This window comes from Balaenoptera acutorostrata, chromosome 5 (assembly GCF_949987535.1).
Source record: "Balaenoptera acutorostrata chromosome 5, mBalAcu1.1, whole genome shotgun sequence".
In the NCBI taxonomy this organism is placed as follows: Eukaryota; Metazoa; Chordata; class Mammalia; order Artiodactyla; family Balaenopteridae; genus Balaenoptera; species Balaenoptera acutorostrata.
The window spans coordinates 62,285,164-62,306,086 of NC_080068.1; the positions used below are offsets into that span (position 1 = coordinate 62,285,164).

Sequence of the window (20,923 nt, forward strand, 5' to 3'; positions counted from 1 at the left end):
TCTCCCAAGAATTACAATAGATTTTAAAGAACGGTAAAGATAGAATTTAGGTTTGTGAGGAAAAAAAAAGACCTTGGCCGTGTCACAGCATTATGTTTGTAGAATAAAGCACCCAATAGTGTCTTAACAAGTAACCTCAAGACAATATAAAATTAACACAAACCTACATGGACATATAAACTAAATGAAAAGTAGACTCTAACTCAATGCCTCCAGAGGATAAAAAGAAGTAAACTTCATAAAAATAAAAAAATCTAAAAGGCTTCTCCACAATTATGGTTATGATGAAATTGGCACAGCATGGTTTTAACCACATAGAAGATTAATATTTATTTTCAACAAATGTAGCTAGAAAAATGTTATTATATCCCCCCCTTTTTTCACTAGGAGCATGCTGATTGAAATGGATTCATTTATCTAAGCTGACAGCTAGACAAAACTATATTGCGAATATTTTTTATCTCTGATTAAACAAGAACTTAGCAACATCTGGTTTGCTACAATTACCCAAAATTGTTCAAAGTAAGTTTTTTTTGATATGCTTAACTGTGTCACTCTGTGTTTCACAGTTTTTTTAATACAACATTCAGAAGAAAATAAATAATAAAACAACTTAATTATGGAAGAAAGTATTAATTCCAATAAGAGACTCAAAAACTCACGGAAAAATTACTAATTCACTTTTAGAGCAGTCAGGATTATAAGTAATATCAGATATTCAATTACCCAGAACTTAGGGTTTTTACTTTCTTTCAAAAAGTCCCTTCAGCTGTCAAGAGAGGTTTAAGGGCTTCCCTGGTGGCGCAGTGGTTGAGAATCTGCCTGCCAATGCAGGGGACACGGGTTCGAGCCCTGGTCTGGGAAGATCCCACATGCCGCGGAGCAACTAGGCCCGTGAGCCACAACTACTGAGCCTGCGCGTCTGGAGCCTGTGCTCCGCAACAAGAGAGGCCGCGATAGTGAGAGGCCCGCGCACCGCGATGAAGAGTGGCCCCCGCTTGCCGCAACTAGAGAAAGCCCTTGCACGGAAACGAAGACCCAACACAGCCATAAATAAATAAATAAATAAATAAATAATTTAAAAAAAAAAAAAAAAGAGAGGTTTAAAACTGTAACTCTTCTACATACTATAATTAGAGAACAGAGAATATCTTATATTGAAATAGCAGTTCTTCAAGAGGATACAAATATTGACATCATACTACAAGCCTACCTCTGAAGAGTAAGTTCTCACAGGCCAAGTATAAAGGGCACCAAGTCCTAGTTCTTACACACCTGCAATTGCTTTCAGAATACTTGGCTACAAAATATTTTTGAAAACTAGACTGTTTTTATTATGCATACCAACTGTATACTTTTTTCTCAAAACCACCAAAAATTTTGCTGAATTTTACCTAATCATAATTCTTCATTGTTTCATGTTTTTATAAAACTGTATTCCATTCAACATGAGAGAAGTTTATTCAAGATAAAGGATTCTGAGCTCATACTCTGTCCTCCTTATCAGTTAATTCTTTGTGACAGTAATACTGTTTGTTTAAATTGTCCCTTTTAAAATAAGCAATTTTCTTCAAATTCTAAAATTAGTTGATTTAGGGGGAAATGTACTTTGGGGAAAGGGGAAGACTGTCTGCCCTGAAATACTAAGTATAGAAAACTATATTTTATAGCCTGTATGTATTAGGTATATATGCCTACAGAATGTATTAGAAATAAGTAATAAAGGCATTTCTGACATTCTTACCTGACAGTGCCTGCAAGTGTTCAGGCTCCCATTTGTATCTCATAAATTGCTACATAATCAATCATTCCTTTCAGAATAAGTCAGAGATTAAAAAAAAGATAGTATGGTGTTCATGAAGTAACATGACAAAATGATTCCAAATGGAAAGCCATGAAGATTGAAGGCAACAGATTGGGGTGATGTCAATCTTGCAAAAAGTTTGGCAGCAAAGGATAAAAAGAGATGGCTTGAATCACTGTGTTCTACTCCTTCTTGCTATGTGCAAGTGTGATAGCACCTATTTTTCCCATCTGACTCTCATATACAATAACCAAACCTTATATTATATGACAGAAACTAATTTAATTCTCATAATCTCACTATGAAATAGATATAATTAGCCCACTGATACACAGAGTAAACTGAGGCCCAGAAAATGACCCAAAGTCACACAGCTATTACTTGGCATGTAGTTCCAAAGTTTAGGCTTAAATTCATCTGACCCTAAAGTCCATGTTCTGAATCACTAAGTGTCATGGACACAGCCAAGTTATTAGAGGTTATGCTATTAATTTTTTAAGTCATACAAGACATATTTCATGTATGATGCTTATCTAACATACTACATACCTCCATCTTTAAAAGAAACTAACCTATCAAAATAAAACACAAACTCCATTTATATAATCAGGTACTCCAGGTTATGAAAAAACTAAAAGCACTCCCAGCCTTAAATGAAATTATATTTCCATACAAGTATAAAACAAGAAGAGAAATAATCAAAAGGCATGGCAGAATGTCATAAATGCCATAAAAGAGATATAAAAAAAGTATTATGGGGAATTAGAAAACAGAACACAAGGGGGAAATATAATATTTAAATTACTAATGAAAAATATAAGAGGTAAAATGTCTTAGAAAGTCTTAAATAATATACAGTCAACTTTTTTGCATTTGTCACTCAGACTATCAGTCCACTATAGTGTTGCAAGAAACATGTATTACTGTCTTTTCAGGTATCATTAAGATAGGAATTCCTTTGAATGACTTCAGAAATGAGGATTTACAAATAAATCACTTTGACCAAGATGAAAGAATTTTGTGGTATAAACCCTCTTAACTAAATCAAATGTGGCCCCAACATCTGATTTTATGATTTTTGTGGAGCATTTAAAATACAAACATATAAAAAAATTCTAGTTATATTATAGGTCTCCAAAAATGGATTTTAACTTTTAGGTGAAAAATAAATCTGAAACAACTGGATACAGTATTACAACAATAGATCAACAGGTAGACGAGTAAAAATTAATAAGTACCGATAGGGTAATTTAAATAATGATCACCATCACTTCACTCCCCCATGTCTTTATAATCAGAGTACAGTAGCATATTAGAGTTGAAAGGGATATTATTTAATACAAACCCCTTCCTTATATACATGAAGCTCTGGCCTACACTTCCCAGCTGAGAAGGGGTGCAGCAGAAGCTTAGACTCTCACCTAACTGGTCTCCCCGTATCCCCTCTTGATGCCTCACTCCAATGACATCTACACAGAACAGCCAACATGATCTTTGTAAAAGGAAAATCTGATCTTGGTATTTCCCTGCTTCAAACCTTTAATGACTTCCCACTGCTCCTAAGATAAAGTCCAAAATACTTAAACTTCAAAAAAACACTACGAATTCTGGACTCCCATTTACTTCCCTAGCCACATTTCATGTCACTTCCTCTCTCAATCCTTATCTTCCAGCTACTAGGACCTTCCCTGAGTTTCTCACACGAGCTGAGCTCCATCTTACTCTAGGCCTTGATACTGGAGGTTCCCTCCTTCAGGAAGACTGTCTGCTTGGCCTATATCTACATATCCTCCAGGGCTCAGCAGGATGAGAAAAACTTTCATCTGGAGTGCCTGAGATCCTTGGGGCAAATATTCTCATAAAACTCATTATTTTCCTTTTTCTAATCTCTATCACAATTGTGTTTAATTTTATCACACAGGAAGCACACAATAAATGTTGATAAATGGATGAAAAAGATTAATGATCCCAAATTTGCTACTTCTTACTACAGTATTTTTCCTATATTAAAATTTTTATTCCACTAAGATAATTTTCTTAAACCACATTTATTTATCCTTTTGCTCATAGACTCTTAAACTAATATCATTTGTTTTCTAGAACATACTTTACCATTATTTTATTCACATTCAATGATTTGTTCTAAATAACAATAAAATCAGTTTTATCATCACATACTGTGGAAAGCCTTCAAAAATTTAAATAATAAGACTAATCCTAGCAGGGGAGAGATGCTAGAAAAAGTCAGCTGTCTTTACTAAATAATAATACCATGTCTCTCTTAACAATTGTTTTCCATATTGATATTTTACTGCTGTTCTTTGACAAGTAAAGAGTCATAACCATAGCACTGCCAAACTTTAGCACTGGTACTCCTAAGGCTAGTTCCTCCATTTCTACAGAGTTTCTCAGAACCAAAAGACACCAGACACTTACTAAGCCAATGGGCATGGGAAGAAGTTAGGATAAAAATGAATAGAAACCAACTTCTGGAGTAAAACTCCCTTCTAGTCACAACACACAGATATACAATGTCTAAAGCTAAACTAAGAAATCTTGGTTTCAGTATCTGTATAGATCTTATCTACTCTCCTCATTTCAAATCCACAGTGCCTGACCATTCTTTATGGTCAACAGATACTTTATTTTATGACATTCTGAAATTCAGTATTATAGGCAGACAACTAATAGTAAACCATTCTCTGTGTTAACTCAGCTTCCCTGTAAAATGAAAAATTCAGGTGTGTTGTCCCTACTGTCAAATCAAGGTAACTATGCTCAGTCTTCTTCCCTTTACTCACCTCTATTAACCTCCTCACTTGAACATGCTTGGGTCTGTGATGAGCTCTCCTAATGACAGAATGTGAAGGGAGCAGTGAACCAGCACATTCTCTAAAGCTGCCTACTCAACCTTCGTATCTCAGTTCAAATGTCACTTGCTCTGGGAAGTCTTCGCAGACCCACTCACCCTCCAGCTCAGACAAGGTCTGACCCTGCTGCTATCTCATAGTATCCTGGACTTGACCTTTGCAGGATTTAGCAGAATTTTAACAAATAATTCATGATAGATACATTGCTTAACACCTCTTTATTTCCATGATTTGTGCAAGTGCTAAAGTCAGAGGCTCTTTCTGTCATGTTATGTTCCACATCCCCAGCATCCTGCAGACATCTGGTGCTAACAAATACACAGTGAATGACAAAAATCAATGACTTCATAAAGCTGGTCTTTTGAGAACTGCAGAAAAAGCAGAACAATTTAGAGTCTCACTTAAAAGAAGGCATCGCTTCAAAGATCTATGAAAAATTAACACAAGGTATACAAGCTATCGGTGTGCTGTATGTTTTATGTACATCATCTCATTTAATCCTCACAATAACTCTGACAGGTAAGTATTATTTTTATTCCCATTTTACACTAAGGCATGAAGAGGCTGAGTAACATTTTCAGAGTCATAACAGAGAGCAGGTTGGAAGTCATGCACTTCTGACTCTCAAGCTTCTGCTCTCTTTCTACTTAACCTCTTTGCTTCTCATTAATATACATTATGCTCCTGTATTTTGTATTTCTCTACATATATATTTATTACTTTCAGTAAAGATCATTAATATAGAACTAAATGCAAGTTAATGCTTAAACCTTAAAATAATTTGTAATAATTTTATGTAAATAAATTCAGCCATGTGATAAAAAAAGCAGTGAAAGGGAAACACTAAGTATATATCTAAGTATACACTAAGTATATCAATGTATACACTTCTGCTTTATAAATGAAGACATGTTGAAATTGCCTTGATACAAGATAACAGTACTGTGAGCCCAGAGTTCTGGATGTAGAATTTGATCTGTAAACATAAGGGAAAGAAAGCTAATATGAGAAACTCTATCAAATCCTGTATCATATCCTAAAACGGTTGACTATTAAAGAGAACTTATTAGCATCCTTAACTGTAGGGAAATATAGAGAAATTTGAGAGAAATTTATTACATTCCTTAACATTTTTAAAGAATGCAAAATATCTTCATGATATCACTTTCTTTTTAAACCTTCACAAAAAAGAATGTCTAACCTATTTTATATTTTTAAATACACTAATACCACATGCAATAGCTTAACTCTTTAGGAGAATGTAATGTGAAAATTCTTATAAAATCAACTACCTTAATAGGTAAGATTTTTGAAAGATTAACTTGTAAACAAAGGTATTCTGTTCTAATAAACTTTATTCATATTATTTTATCTCATGGTTGTTTTAGAGAGAAAGAACACCCAGCCCTATCCCCTACTTACGATGAAACAGACCTAGAAAAGTTATATGAGTATGTGATACAGCTATGCAGAGACGATGTCTGAAATCAGAAATGAGAATTCTCAAGTGCAAGGCTGAGAAATCCCTTGATAAAACTCAGCATATGCTATAAACCAGCCATGTCACTTTGGGCAAGTCAGTTCAATTCTTGACAAGTAACTTTATAAAAAATTTTTTACTGTGGTTAAGAAGCTTTAACATGAGATCTACCCTCTTAACATATATTTAAGTGGACAATATATTATTAACTATAGGCACAATGTATTCAGCAGAGCTCTAAAACTTACTCATCTTGCATAACTGAAACTTTATACCCACTGATTAGCAAATGGGGAGTTGCTAATCAACAATTTTTTTTTTTTGAGGAAACAAAGTGTGCAAGAGTGTGCCTTTTAGGATTCCTTCTATGCCTTTTATTCCACATGCAGGTGCAGGGCAATTTTCAACGGCACTTGAATTTATCTTGCACCAGTAACTTCAAAAACGGCTTTCATGTTCAATTGTTTCTTCTAGGTCCACAAAGCCCATTCAAGCAGTTATACATTCATTATTAACCTAGCATTAAACTCAGTCCCATAAATATGTTCTGGTGCAGATTTAAAGAAAATATAGAACGTGAAGTAAGAACTGGTCTCCAACTTGACTGTTAGAAGTGTACCTTAAATCTATGTCTTTATGGTTGGAAGCAGAAATCACAAAGATGCTGTTTAAATTAGAACAGTTAGTCCCTCTGACCAAAGAATGAACTAATGAAATTAAATTCAGTAGATATTGGCATTACCGTAAAAATGATAAAAATTTGCATGCATGCCTACCGTTTTCCTCTTCCATTTGACTTAAGTGCTACCAAACACATTTTTTTACCTCACTCTAATCCCTATTGACAGATCTCTGACTAAACTTAGACCTAGCAAAAATTGAGTTCATGTTTACTAATTATGAGCCATACTATTCTCTTTAGTTACTTTCTTTATTGATCTCCTTCTCCTTTTATAGACAACCTTCAATTACTATAAATGTGTTTACTGACAATTTACTCCTCCTTTTCATCCTTAAATTTCAGAATAGCCCAAATCAAGCCCACCAATTTTCTTTTTCCATGAGAGGTTTGGTACAGAAGAGCTTTGTTAAAGTGATGATTTTAGATGAACTTAAGAGATAGGTCCATTCAAAGCAGAGAACAAAACTAAGAAAGTTTATGGAGACATAAAGTGGATGGTGGACTTCTTAATTCTTCATAATTAGATTCACTGTATGGTTTTGGTTTAACATTATGTTAAATTCAAAGACATTAGGCACAGTCCTATTTAAATGTTAATAGCCAATAAATTTCATTTTTTAAATTACTGACTACAGTATTTTACTGACCTTAACTTTGATACATTGATATAAATGAGAGTAATTCTTAAGAATTACCAAACAATTGGTAAATTACTAACTTTATAAATAATGAAGAGTTAATAACTACTAACTACACAACTGACAGTTAACAATTCTTAAAAATTTCCCAAAAAGAAGACCAGTTATGCACAGAGGACAATGCTACATGTGGATCACTGAAACCAAGTAGTAAAAGTCAAACAGTCATTATTTACTCTTTGTCCTAATAACTATACTTCAAGGAATCTGTGCTACAAAAATCATCAGAGAATAGGCCAAGCTTTATGTTATTTATCCTTGCAAAATATAACAACCCACGTGAATAAGAAACTGTTTGAATACATCATAGTGTGTCCACACTATGAAACATTTTACAACATTAAAAATGATGCTCTCAAAAAACTAATGGCATTGGGAAATTGGAGAGAATTATACAAACTCTCTATATATTTAATATATTTCAACCTCAGTTCTATGAAAACAAACACACATACACACGTAAAATGCTAATACATGGATACAATACATGGATAATCAAGCTAAAAATATGTGTGACATAACCTCTGTGAATATGGCAATGTACCATTATATTAAGATATACTGGTTGATTTCTGTTTTGAGTTTACATATCTCCATATTTCACAAGTATTCAGCACAAGCATACTATATCATATCAGAAAAAAAAAACTTTTTAAAACGTGATCGTTGAGAATGTAGAATAAGTTGTATTGAGAAGAATGAATAGGAATCAAAATTCAGCTATTACTGGCACCCAAGTAGAATCAAAAGAGCATACATAAATGATATACATTGGGATTGTGGCATAAATCCCAGAATAACATCTACCAAGCTAAGAGACAGCAGCAGAAAAGGAAGTAACTCAGCAAGATTACTAAAACAAAGCAGATGGCCTAGTACACCATCCTCTGACAGTGATACTATGAGTCCTTCACACAGATAGTTCATTCATTTATAATAATGCAGGTTAATTTCTCATTTATAAATCTAATGCTTTCTTTCATACACCATTACTTTTTTGTTGTTGCTCTATCTCAACCCCTATATTCAAGCAAGAAAACATACATACACACTACTGCAACTTCACCATCATCCATTATTCAGTAAGGGTCTCATTGAATAAATGTCTGCTCAGAGGCTCTAAGCAAATTTCATTTCTGAACTCTACTGTCTGCAGCCCAGCAGGCTATTTCACCAAGATAAGATCACATGTTTAATCAAATGCACCAAAAAAAGAAATACTCCCAAAGTTCACTTAGTAATGTCAGATCATAAAATGTTGACAGCCTACTAATTTTTAGGGCTCTTTCTTTTTCAAGGAATTGCAACAATAATGAAAGTACATGGGAGTTCTTCTAATTAAGGTTTCTATTAACCTTTAAAAATTCTCCCAAATTATCTGACGTTACTATTCACATTGAGTTGGTAATTTAAAATGAAAAGTCAACACAACTTTCTGTGGTGAATAAAGAAAAAATAAAAAACAATAAATTTAAGAGGTTTCCCAACTTATACAAATGATAGCTCTAAAGCACCTTTTAACTTCAGCTGGTCAAGTGACAGCATTAAACACTACCCAGACTCTAGTTTTTGTAATAATGGATCCAAATTAGATGTCTGTCATTTCAATGACATTATTAGTGGATAGGATGAAGTATACTTTCATTGGATTCTTTAGTTAGTAAAGTTATCCATACTCAATTATTTGAAATATCCTACATGATGTACTTTTGAATATTCTGCCTCTAAACATAAGGTTTACTTGAATAAACATATATTCCCATCAGTAGCATGACATAATGAGTACACTAGCAAGTGTAAAATAATTAGATGTCTTAAACAGATGGATGAATTCATATCTGTAAATCCATTTTTTCTGCTTTTACTTCTATTTGCATTTATTTTATGCTGTATTCATTTCCATGCCATAAGTTTTTGTTTCTTCAGTTTCTTCTGGGATAACTTTTTCTTTTGTGAAACCTCCACTTCTGGTTTAGGAACAATTTGTTCCTTTTCAGTAAGAACCATCTTAATGTGGCTAGTGGAGCTCATACATAAGTTAACTCAACCATGAGTTCCATGCCCAATGACACATCTCGGGGGATTTTTCACCTGGAGGTACTCAATGCTTAAGTAATCTACACTTAAACCTGTAAGATCAGCATTTTAAAGCAAGAGTAGCAAAAATTCAGCACTCTAAGTACTGTCTCCAGTGTGCCCTGTTCAGCATTGTACGATGGCAGCAACTCCACCGTCGAAAGACAGAATGGCATACATTATTTATGTAAATGACATCTTTTGGATATTTGATGGCTTTTCAGACATGCATAGCCTTGACAAGTTGGGCAGTTTCACAGATGTTCTTGAATCTGAAAATCTGAATCCCTTGATTTGCATGTTTTTGTTGGGTTTTCTGGGTCAAGTAAGCAGGAAACCATTTTCCACGATCACTTTGGCTGCTTAAAGGAAAAGGGTACACCCATTTTTAATGGCTTTCCTAACCAATTCTCCTAATGCTTGATCTGTCTGAGTTAACAAAGGATCACTGTAGTGGACATTCAGGTTTTATCAGCCCCTCTACTTTTTTCTGTAGACATGATCCCTCTCTTAATTGAGCCTTCCCTTCTTCAAACTATTAGTGCATCCACCTAGGAACTGCAATATCCTTATTGACTCCAGTAAGCTGGTGATAGTAGATTGATCTAAAGCTGGGTACCTAATTCAGACTGTGGTGAAAGGTTAAGAATCCAGGAGGCAGAGAGAAGGAAAAGTGGTAGTCTGCATAGGAGCATGCAACTGGAATAGAATCCTGGTGGTATTCAAGGTGCTAATATTTTCTAATTTTTTCTAAACCTCCATCCTTCCCCAAGATTCTTTAGGTGAGAAACACAATAACCTCCCAATAAATTAATCATTATGGCTTAAAGCTAGTTGGAGGTGTCTGCAATTAAAAGACAAATAATGAATACACCCATTCTACTAAATCTTTTAAGTTGAATTTAAGTCCATATGACAAATGGTATGTTATCATAAAATATGCTGCATTTTGGAACGCTGCAAAATAATATTTAACTGTCATACATAAAAATTATTGAAAATTAAAGTAAAATTTAATTGAACATGCCTAAAATTTTTAAAATGATGGTATATTATTTTAAAAGAAAATGTATGCCTAAGCTTTTCTTTCAAAGTCAACTATAGTTAATAATATGATTAAAACTCAATAAACAAATTTGACTGAACAGTTAACGCCAATATAAAGAAGAACGTCTACAGATATAGACATGCCTCATGTTAACACAAAACTATTTCTCAATAGACTCTTTGTCCACCCCTTGAAGTCATGATCAGTATTCTGAATCAAGGTTCAAACGACAACCATCAGCCACTGACAAATCAAGAACACTGAAAATATGAAAAAAAACAAAAGACAGAAATGTAAACCAGTTGAGCCCTTCCGTTCTGGCCAGAAATAAAATCTCATACAAAAAGATGACCATCCTCCAGGACCATTTCCTCTTATCCAAAGTATTCGGAAGAGCTCTGAGAAAAGGAAAAGGGGGAAAAAAACCCAAACCAAATGAAAACAAAACAGGAGACTGTTGAAAAACCTCTTACAGGGTCAGCTGTCAATGGAATGCATTTTAGTATTCAGGTTACCCACCCATGCAGAACATCAAAAACTGGCTTGAGTCTCTCCCCTATTCTCACAATCTCAGTCTACTGTGGAACCACTGGGGCTGTCTTGAATAGTAACACGCTTTGCCTCTGCAGGATGCATAAACACCAACACAAGCTGATCAAACAGAAGGGCGTATCTTTCTACTCGGCTTTCCTTTTCTTGAGTCATACTTTAAAACACTTAAGCCTGGTACAATTTAGCAAGTCAGACGTCCAACATGCAGCTTATTTTTTCATTCATTCTTACCACCAACCATGTTGTACTTTTTCCATTTTAACATAAAACGATGAATGATTAGATGTAAGAGTCACAGATTTACTAACTTCTCTTATTGGCAACTGTCATTGAAATAGACATTCATTCTAAAACATGGACTTATTTATGACTCTTTCCATACTTCTAGTCTTTAAAACAATTTGGGGTTCTGAATTTTAAGGGTTCATCTGCATTTATAGCAATCTTATGAGGACTAAACTTTGGGATTATAAATCCTTTAAAAATATGGGAAATCCTTAAATCTTGGAAGTTTATGATCATTTAGTTACAACATTGTAGAATATTCTGATGCAGTTAAAGCTTAAAGAGCTGCTGACGCCATGTGAAAAGATGATCAGGAGTTTAATTTAAAATGTCTTAAGTTAAATTGCTACTTTCATTTTATACCTGATTTAAAGTCAATCGTCAGACACAGCACTTGGTGGCTGTCAAAAATATTTTCCTGTCAGGATTATGAATCTGTGGGGAGCATTAGTAGCAGAGCATAACGTTTTAAGATTACGAAGAACTGAGAAATAGGTACTTAACAAAAGGTTAAAAAAGGAGAGAGGAAAAGAATATGGAAAAGACAAAAATACACATAAAACCTTTCTCAACTGCTTAAGAAAATGCTATTGATTTTCCTAGCTCATCAAGAACTCTTCAATTAAAAAAATGATATTTGATTTAGCTAAGTTTTCTTAATACCGGTAGTTAAGGACATTTCTAATACTACTCTGACTAATAATATTAGTTACCATTTATTAAATGCTCACTCTTATCAGGTACTTTTCTATTCACTTCCTATTCCTCACCCCAAACCAGCAATGCAGATTTTATTAACTTTATCTCACAAAGAGAGATGAAACAGCTACAAAGTTGTGGAACTGGGACTGTATTCAAGTGTCTCTCATTCCAAAGGCCATTTCTGAGCAGTTCATAATCAGTGACAGTGCCCAGCTATGCCCATCTAAGGAGTATAGTGTAGTTTCTACAGCACTAAGTCAGGATTAGCCAACATGCTGGAGAAGATTAGTGCTACAGTACTAATTTCATAGTGGTAGGCCTAAGTCAGAAATTAAACTAGCCATGAAATATATCCAAATATATACACAGAATTTATAAATATCTCTATAAAGTTTTCAAATAGACATCAAAGTGCCATTCAGAAGTATAATATTACAGGTCATCTTTAAACTTTAGCAACTATTAAAACTAATCTCTATGTGGGGCTTCTGTTACTCATTAGGCATATCACCACTCACAAACAATCAGAACTGCAGTGTATAATTACCCCAAGGATGCTTTTCACTGAAAATGGCCTGTTGTGATGCTTAGATAGTGATTAACAGACTAAGAGCGTAGTGAGTTGTCTTGATATCACTTCAGAAAAGCGATTTCCTCCCTAATAATTCCCAAGATACATAAATATTCAATTAGGGTCTTTGAAATCTCATTTTAATTGGGCATTCATACTCTACCGAATTTCAAACTTGGCCCAAACTAAGAAGGTGTTTTATTAATTCTTACAATACAAAAAAACAAAAAAAAATCCTAGTAAATCTTCATAAGTTTTCAAGTAGAAGGGTAAAATAAAGCCAAGATTATCTTTTATATGAAATTTTCAAATTTAATAGCATTTTAAGACGTGCTCTAAAGCAATGAGCTAAAACATAACTGCATATCTGAATCACATAATCACATGGGGAATTGACTAAAGTTTCATGGGACACTCATGAGACCTAGTAAATAATAATAATGATAGTAGCAAATAGTTACAATCCTATTATGTGCCTGGAACTGTTTTAAACACTTTGCATACATTTTTCCGTTAAATTTTCACAACAAACTGTGAATTAGGTAAAACTGTCATACCCATTAAAACATACCAGGAAATTGAGGCATAGAGAGAGGATCCAACATCTTGTCAAAAATCAAATAATTTATCAAACCTTGGCAAACACACCACAGAGTCCCTTCTCGTCACCACCGCACCATTCTGCCTCTCCAGATAGCAGAATATCAAGACCTGGGGCCTAGATTTTAAATTTTCCCAGTAGCTCCTTTGCTACTGCCAGCAGGTCAGGCTAGAGACCTGCAGCCTTAACGTTTCCGTTTCACTAACTGGGGACTAAAAACAAGCTTTTCTACATTTGCAAGAGAAAAATGAAAATGTCAAATAATTAATAAAATACCCATATGGCTTGTGTTTTTTTAAAACTTGAACAATCTACTTGTTTTCTCATCCTAGATGGCTCTTTACATGGTCCAATGGGGTGAACTTTTGAGTACAAGGAGGCAGATCTTGAAAAGTCAACTTCAGCGGTTCTCAAATTCTCTGGTTCCAGGACCCTTTTACATGCTTAAAAATTGATGACCTAAAGTAACTGTTGATTATGTTGGTTTAACTATCAATATTTATATATTAATAGTTAAACTGGTAAAATTTTAAAACACAAGAATACACCAGCACACATGCCATAGGCCAGCAAAGCAATGATGTCATTACATATCATGAACCTTCTGGAAAACTCTACTGTACATTTGTTAAAGTATGAGATTGAAAGGTAAAATACATCTTAGCATTATTATGAAAATGTTTTCTTCTAATAGGTCCTCTGAAAGGGTCTCAAAGAACCACGGATTTCCCCAGAATACACGTCGAAAAGAGAGGATTGTCTGCTCTACAAAATGACTGAAATAGAAGTTTACCAGATAGCACTATTCAGTTGGTTGATTTAATTTTCTATCCCAGAGATAATGTTCACAATAATTAGGACTACCACCAACAGTATTCCATTTAAGTTCTTGAATAATATGGATCAAATGTTAACAGTTTCTAATATGTATATGTAATCACTCTTATGAAGAAATTCATTAACATTAAACTAAATTCTTGTCTTAAATGTCAATAAGACATTAGTAAGATATAAATTATTAAGATCTATAGAATCTCTTATGATCAAATACAGGCAGAACTCTCTCCTTTCATCCACTCCTTAAAACAAATGGAGAATTTCAATGAATTCAGAGTAGGACAGCTAATTTTTTATATATATTTTGTATTTGTGAGTGCATGAGCACACTTAACAATTCTAAGAAAAAAATTACACCTGGTTACTTTATGCAGTAGAAGAGTTAATTTTATTGGGCCACATAGACACTCAGACCAGGGTAATGACATTAAAAGATTTGGGGAAAACTATACATCTTTGGGCTCACAGATGCTATTCACAGGCATGCTCACACTACTCTCTCAAAGTGACCAGTAAACATCAATATCAAAATCACAGCCAATGAAAAATCTGGATTTTTCTCCTCACTGATCAACAACTCCCTAATAACACAGACACACACACACATACATACACACACACACACACACACACACACAAACAGACAAGAAAGGAAAAATGTCAGGAGGCCCTTACTCATATTTGAATGTTTTAGTTTATATTTTATTATAAAATTGGGTCTTCTATAAGGGAATTCATTTGCATAAAAGAAAAAGACATAAATGTAATAGTAATCTAAGCGTAAATATGTCCTTGAAGGCAAACAAATGCTAAATTACAGTATAGCCTCTGTCTTTAGGGTTCCTCCCTATGTGAGCAACTGCATATTTTGAATGTAATGCAAATCTAAGAAATCAAAGGGAAAATAGTCATTTGCAAAACTTAAGGAAAGATCATCTCCCTCTAATTCCAACTGCTCTAGGCATTCACACCATGCTAAATTAAGGCTGTATAACATTTCTCAAAATCCCTTTGTTTTTAAATACACAATCAGTTTTCCTTGCTGATTTCTGGGCAAAACTGCCCCACTTCTAATAGTAACTGTCACTCCTACTTGGCAGCTCTTTTCAAAGAGAGTTTCATCCAGCAGTTAAAGCAGCCTAAATGAAATCTGAAAAACAATTCAGTTTAGCATTATATTATTTGACTGACTTCAATTCTTTTGATTTGATAAACTTTCTTTTTTAATCTTCTATTTAGGATTAACTTGGCTATAACTCACCAAGGAATCTAAAAGACAAGTCCATAAAAATTTTGCCTTTCCCAACTACTAGAAACAATGTCAGGCACAGTAGCCGGAGCCAGAAAGTCTCATACTCACTATTATTCCCCATGGAAAGGAATGTTTAAATCTCCAAAAGGCAAGATCATCATTAAGAAAATCATTTCTAAAAGACCTTCCATTCATATTTTCATGGAGGGCTCTCAATCTGAAGGATAATCACACCAAGCAACTTAAAACGAGACATCAAAAGCATTTACCCATCAAGCAAATCACATGCTGGCTTATCACTCACTCTTCAGGCCAGGGATACCTGGAGCAACCTAACATATCTATCTAAAAAATTTGAATAGTTCACATAAACCTTTATACTAATCATTCCTCCTACCCTGAGTTTATAGAAATAGTCTAGTCAACCATATACACAAATGAAGCAGGTTATTCAATATTTAGTTATGAAGAAGTGCTAGGGAATGGCATTCAGGCACTTCTGACACATTCACCTTCAGCTAAAGACAGCACACAATACACTGACAGACACAGTTCTAATGACATCAGGACCTGTGGAATGTATGACTGCTAAGAAACACATGCTGCTAGGAAACAAAGAACAGATCTGATCAAATCTTCCAACATAAGGGCTCCGAAACACTGTGATTAGATCTTCTAAAATGAGAGGACACGTATTCTTTAATCTTAAGAAATTTGCAAGTGCAAAGGCTTTAACACATACCCTCTAGGAAGGAAAGAAATATATGAAGCTAGAATCTCATGGATGAAATCACAATTCCCTAAGTTTGCATTAAGACAATTGCCACCAGCACTATCCCATAAAAATATAACTTAATCAAGATCAGGCATCAATGATTCAGTATTCCTTTTGCGGGGGGGGGGGGGGCAACCTAAGCTTTTTCAAGAAGTCAAAATCCTAAAATTGAAAGAAATGTGGAAATCATGGTACCCAGAAAAAAAGTACCCTTTCACATTTACAGTGCTATACTTTTTTCAACAAAATAGAACATAGCCATTTGCAACAAACACAAAAGCAGTCAGAGCTAATCTACAACTAAGCAATTTAATGTCTTTTTAATAACTAAAAAGTGTTTAGCTTTCCAACTTTTTAAAACTGTCTTTGTACACTTTTAACCCATGGTCACCAAAAAAAAAAAAGATTGGGTGAAACAAAGGTGAAGATATTTCAATGCAAGTATTCTTCTAACTCCTAGACAAACGTCTGGAAACCTCTTTTGATGGTACTATAAAAGAACTGACAATTCTATCTAATCCACATACAGACAAATTGGGCACCAGAACTCCAGGTCATTTAGTACCATTACAGATTGAAAAATATACCAAGGAAAGCTAGCTAAATTCTGTTTAATCTCACAGGGAAATAAGGTACATTCTCCAAATGAAAAATTACTGAAGAATTGTTTCTTTGTAGATTCTGCAATGACATTCTTTAACTAGTGTTGATAACCCATATGACACTAAATTAGCAGATCGCCTATTTACTTCAGAGCAAAACACAGAAGGCAATTTTTCCTTCCTGCCAGAGTCTATGCGTCTCCTCGTTTCCCCAGCAGCTGGCTGTAAGGATGTAAAATCAGAGGGGCAAGAAGGCTTATACTTCCTAATGAGTAATCTACCCAGGAAAGTAAACACAAGACACCACCAGGTTGGGCTCTAAAGGAGACTGTGGCAGGGCTGCTTACACCGTTGTTTACAATGTGCTCTAACTACCGCAGGCAAGATCATACACAGGCACAGGGAGGAGACACCCAGAGGTGGCTCGCACACCTCGAGTTCGCCCAATTGCTATGATACCTCTGGCCATAAATAAAACAGCGCACGTTCCTATCTGAAAGTGGCCAGAGAATTCCGGGGACCAAGGGTTATGCTGGCTTGACTTGGTTATTCCAATCTGCCCGAGAGACGACTACTCTATTCCTTGGTCCTCATCAGGGCCGAACTGGGGTGCCCTGCGCGCTGCACCAGAGACTCTCACGCGCTGCACGCATCTCTCAGAGGTGCTCAGTAGGGGAGAGGGGACACAGTGAGGCTTCTTCGCAACCCCTATCGGCCCCCGCGGCCTCCTCAAACCAGCTTTTCCAGTTAAGCGGATCCCAGGCGATTTCGATAAGCAAGCTCAGCTCAAGTAGCACCAGCTCTGCCATCCCCGCAAATATCTCCGGGCCATCCCCGGAGCGCACGGACGCGCACACAGACAGGCACACGCCGACCCTGCTGCCAATTAACCCTGGTAGCGGAGGTTCCCCCCACCCCACCCCACATACACACTCACCCACCTATACTGCTAGGGGCCTGGCACGTTTAGCCCTTGAGCTCCGATGTGGGACCATCGGCGGGCGCGCGGCGGCACCGACGCTCCGCTGCAGCCCAGAGCCTTCCCTTCACCGGCGAGAAGATGCGGGGCACCTGCCCTCCTACCTGTAACCCAGCCGACCGCCGCCACCGATGCTCTGCCCACCCCGCCCCGGCCACCCCGATTCGTGCAACACCGCCCCCCGCCCCGTGCCCACTCCTAACACCGCGCCGCCCCGGGCCACCCACGAAAGTGGCAGCTTTCTCCAGCCAAAACCGCCTAACAAAGGCCAAGCAAGCAGGTCTAAACCAAACTGCCGTGAAAGGGACACAACGGGCGGGGTGCGGGGAGGTAGCGAGGCTCCGCAACTCAGGGGCGCGACCTGGGCAAACGCGGCCACCATGGATGCTCCAGGCAAGCGTCTAGAGACGATCGCGGCGGACTCACCGCCCCGCAGTCCCCATCACCCCTGAACCCAGCGCCTCACCCGGTCCCTGTTGGTCCTCCAGCCCTCTCACGCCTCCAGCGGCACCGGCTCCAAGCCGGCAGAGAGAAGGCGCCCCCTGGTCGGCATTCAGTTCCTACCAAGGGATGACACTGGGGTGAGAGGGGAGTTAAAATTCCCAGGGTGGAAACCGTTCCTATCCCCCAGAGTGCTGGACTGCGAATGCTCCCGGTCAACTCTCCCTTTCATTTCTCTCAGCCGCCAAATCGCCCAATAGCTGGAAAAACCTCGAACCCGTGCCAACCCCCAGCGCCCACCAGCCATGAGGTTCCCTTCCCGCCCCGCATCACGATCGGATGAGTGTGTGTGCGGGCGAGTATGTGAGTGGGAGGGTGAGTGTGCGTGAATCCTGCACCCCCTCGGTTGCCTGCCCCGCGGACGCAGATGCCTGCGCCGGGCCAGGGCCACCACTATCAGGAAGTGTGAGAAGAATAAATTACCTTTCGTAACCGCCGGTCCCTGAGATCGTCCCATCAGTTGTTCAACAACCTGCAGCCCGGTGGTTTCCACAATCCAGCCATGGAGCTCGGGGCAAAAGACCGAGCGGCCCCAGCGAAGACACCCCCACTGCACGTGTCCAAGAATGATAGCCAAAGCGCAGAGAAGGCAGCAGGAGGGTGGAGACCCCAGCCAAGGAAACAACAAAAAGTCTTTCCTTCCCCCTTTCTTCTGCTACACAGCCATGAAGAAAAGGGAAGAGAGGAGGGGGCAAAAGCCAAATGTTTGTCTTCCTTTACGTTTCCTCGCTTCACACACACCAAGGGGGTAAAAACGGAGCAAAGGGAGTGGAGGGTTCAAATGTCTCTTCCAGTCCACAGTTGAACAACTTCGGAGTCAGGCTCTGTCTCCAGCAGCAGCCGAGGGACCCAAGCGGCAGCTATTAACATGCGGCAGTCATAGCTGGGGCTGCTTTTCCTCCCGCTGCCGCTGCCGCTTAAGAAAAGACGCTGCTGGAGAGACCAAAAATGTTCCACCATCCCCCCAGCCGATCTTTATATCCAGTTCTCCCACCCCACCCCCTTTCTTTTTCTTCTTCTTCCTCGTCCTCCCCTTTCCGGCTGAGAGCGGGAGCGAGGGAAAAGGTAGGGGGAGCCGCGAGGGCCAAGGGTGGCTTCTTCTCCGCCAAACCCTCCTCCTTCTCCTCCCGAGGTTCTCTCCCCGCCGAGGGTCTCCTCTCGAACCCGCAACCTGTGCAGAGAGCTGGAGCGAGGGCCACACAAACTCCTTCCCGGGTGCACAGAGGGGACGCGCGGGTGGAGCGGGCGCCGGGCAGCCGAGGGCTGCGTCCCGGGGGCCGCGGAACCCAGAGCCCGGAGGGTGGCTGATTAGCTCGCCGGCCGGGCCGGGCAGCTGCGAGCATGTGGGAGCTTCATCGCGCGGCCCCGGGCGCCGCGCCGCCGCCGCCTCTTCGGTCCTGTGTCTTCTTCGACTCCCCGAGAGCGAGCAAGGCTCTAGCGCTCTCCAGACACGCACACTCACACACGCGCATACACGAGCGAGCTCCGGCCAAAGCCAACCGTGCCACCCGCGCGCGCGCACACCCGGAGAAAGAGGACGGAGGCTAAAAGAGAAGAAAGAAAGGGGAGGGGGCGAGTCACAGGCGGCAGCAGCGGCAGCTGCGGGAGCGGAGGCAACGACCAGTACGGGAAAAGCCGGTAGCGGCAGCGGCGGCGCCCACCAGTACCAGCGGCAGCATCTGCATTCCCGCTCCTGGGAACTGGGGCGAGCAGTGCCGGGCGAGCAGACGACCCGGCGACGCGCCGAGAGCCGGTCGGAGCGCGGGCGCGCCGGGGCCGTGCAGCCTGCGTGCGGCGGACGCAGCCGGGGCCCGAGCCGAGGCCAGAATGAGCCGCGGGCGGGCGAGCTCCGAGAGCGCCGAGAGCAGAGGAGGGGGCTTGCGCCGGAGAAAGGGGTGGCGGGAGGCAAAACCCGGATCTGGAGTGCGCTCGGGCTCCACCGCGCGGGCTCCACCTAGCAGCTCGACAAACGCTTGGAGGTGGGAACGAGAGAGCTGCTACAAGAGGCTTTCTCAGGGTTTGTCAAACAAAGGGTACCTCTCCTCGCGGCTTTGAGACAAGCTTCGCTCTCTTCCTCTCTCTCTTCCCGCCCCCCCACCCCTTAGCCTTCCCTCTTCCCTCTCCCCTCCTTCTCTCTTTCTTTCCCCCCTCCCTCTCTCCCCTCTTCTCTTCCTCCTTCATTCCACCCCAGGTGAGTAAACGACGTCAGATTGAAAGTACTGCCAGTGTCTCTTTTTACAGGTACAGATTATTCCATATTTTCATTATGCAGGTACCGAGTCCCAGTGCGTTTTCTGCCTTTGGTCCATTTTATGTTCCTTCAAACTTACCTCAGCGTGCAAGTTCATTGCAGCCGTTAAAGTGCCTTCTGATAATCGGATGTGGGGATTCAGTGACTTTATTTTACATCGATAAAAATTACCATAATGGATACAGAAAGGTGTCGATTCCAAAGCAATGCCTTGTGATAGAGGAAAAGTCTGTTCAAGTTAACTGAGTGACCTTGGTCAATTACTGAACCCCTTTCTGCCTTCTTTGTAAATGAGAGGGTTAAGTAGGTAATTTCTAAGGTCTTGTCCTGCTCTAAAATTTCATAATCTGAAATGGC

The 20,923-nt window shown here is 39.0% G+C and overlaps 1 protein-coding gene across 6 annotated transcripts in view; it reads right to left on the minus strand.

Annotated features, from left to right (window-relative positions):
* ADGRL3 (adhesion G protein-coupled receptor L3) overlaps positions 1 to 19,264 on the minus strand; it is an 846,510-nt gene extending 827,246 nt beyond the window's left edge. For all 6 annotated transcript variants that reach the window (XM_057547223.1, XM_057547222.1, XM_057547220.1 and 3 more), the window contains exon 1: positions 18,739 to 19,264. The gene's annotated coding sequence lies outside the window, so the exon portion shown is untranslated. The remainder of the gene's footprint in view (positions 1 to 18,738) is intronic.
* Positions 19,265 to 20,923: the final 1,659 nt, after the last annotated feature.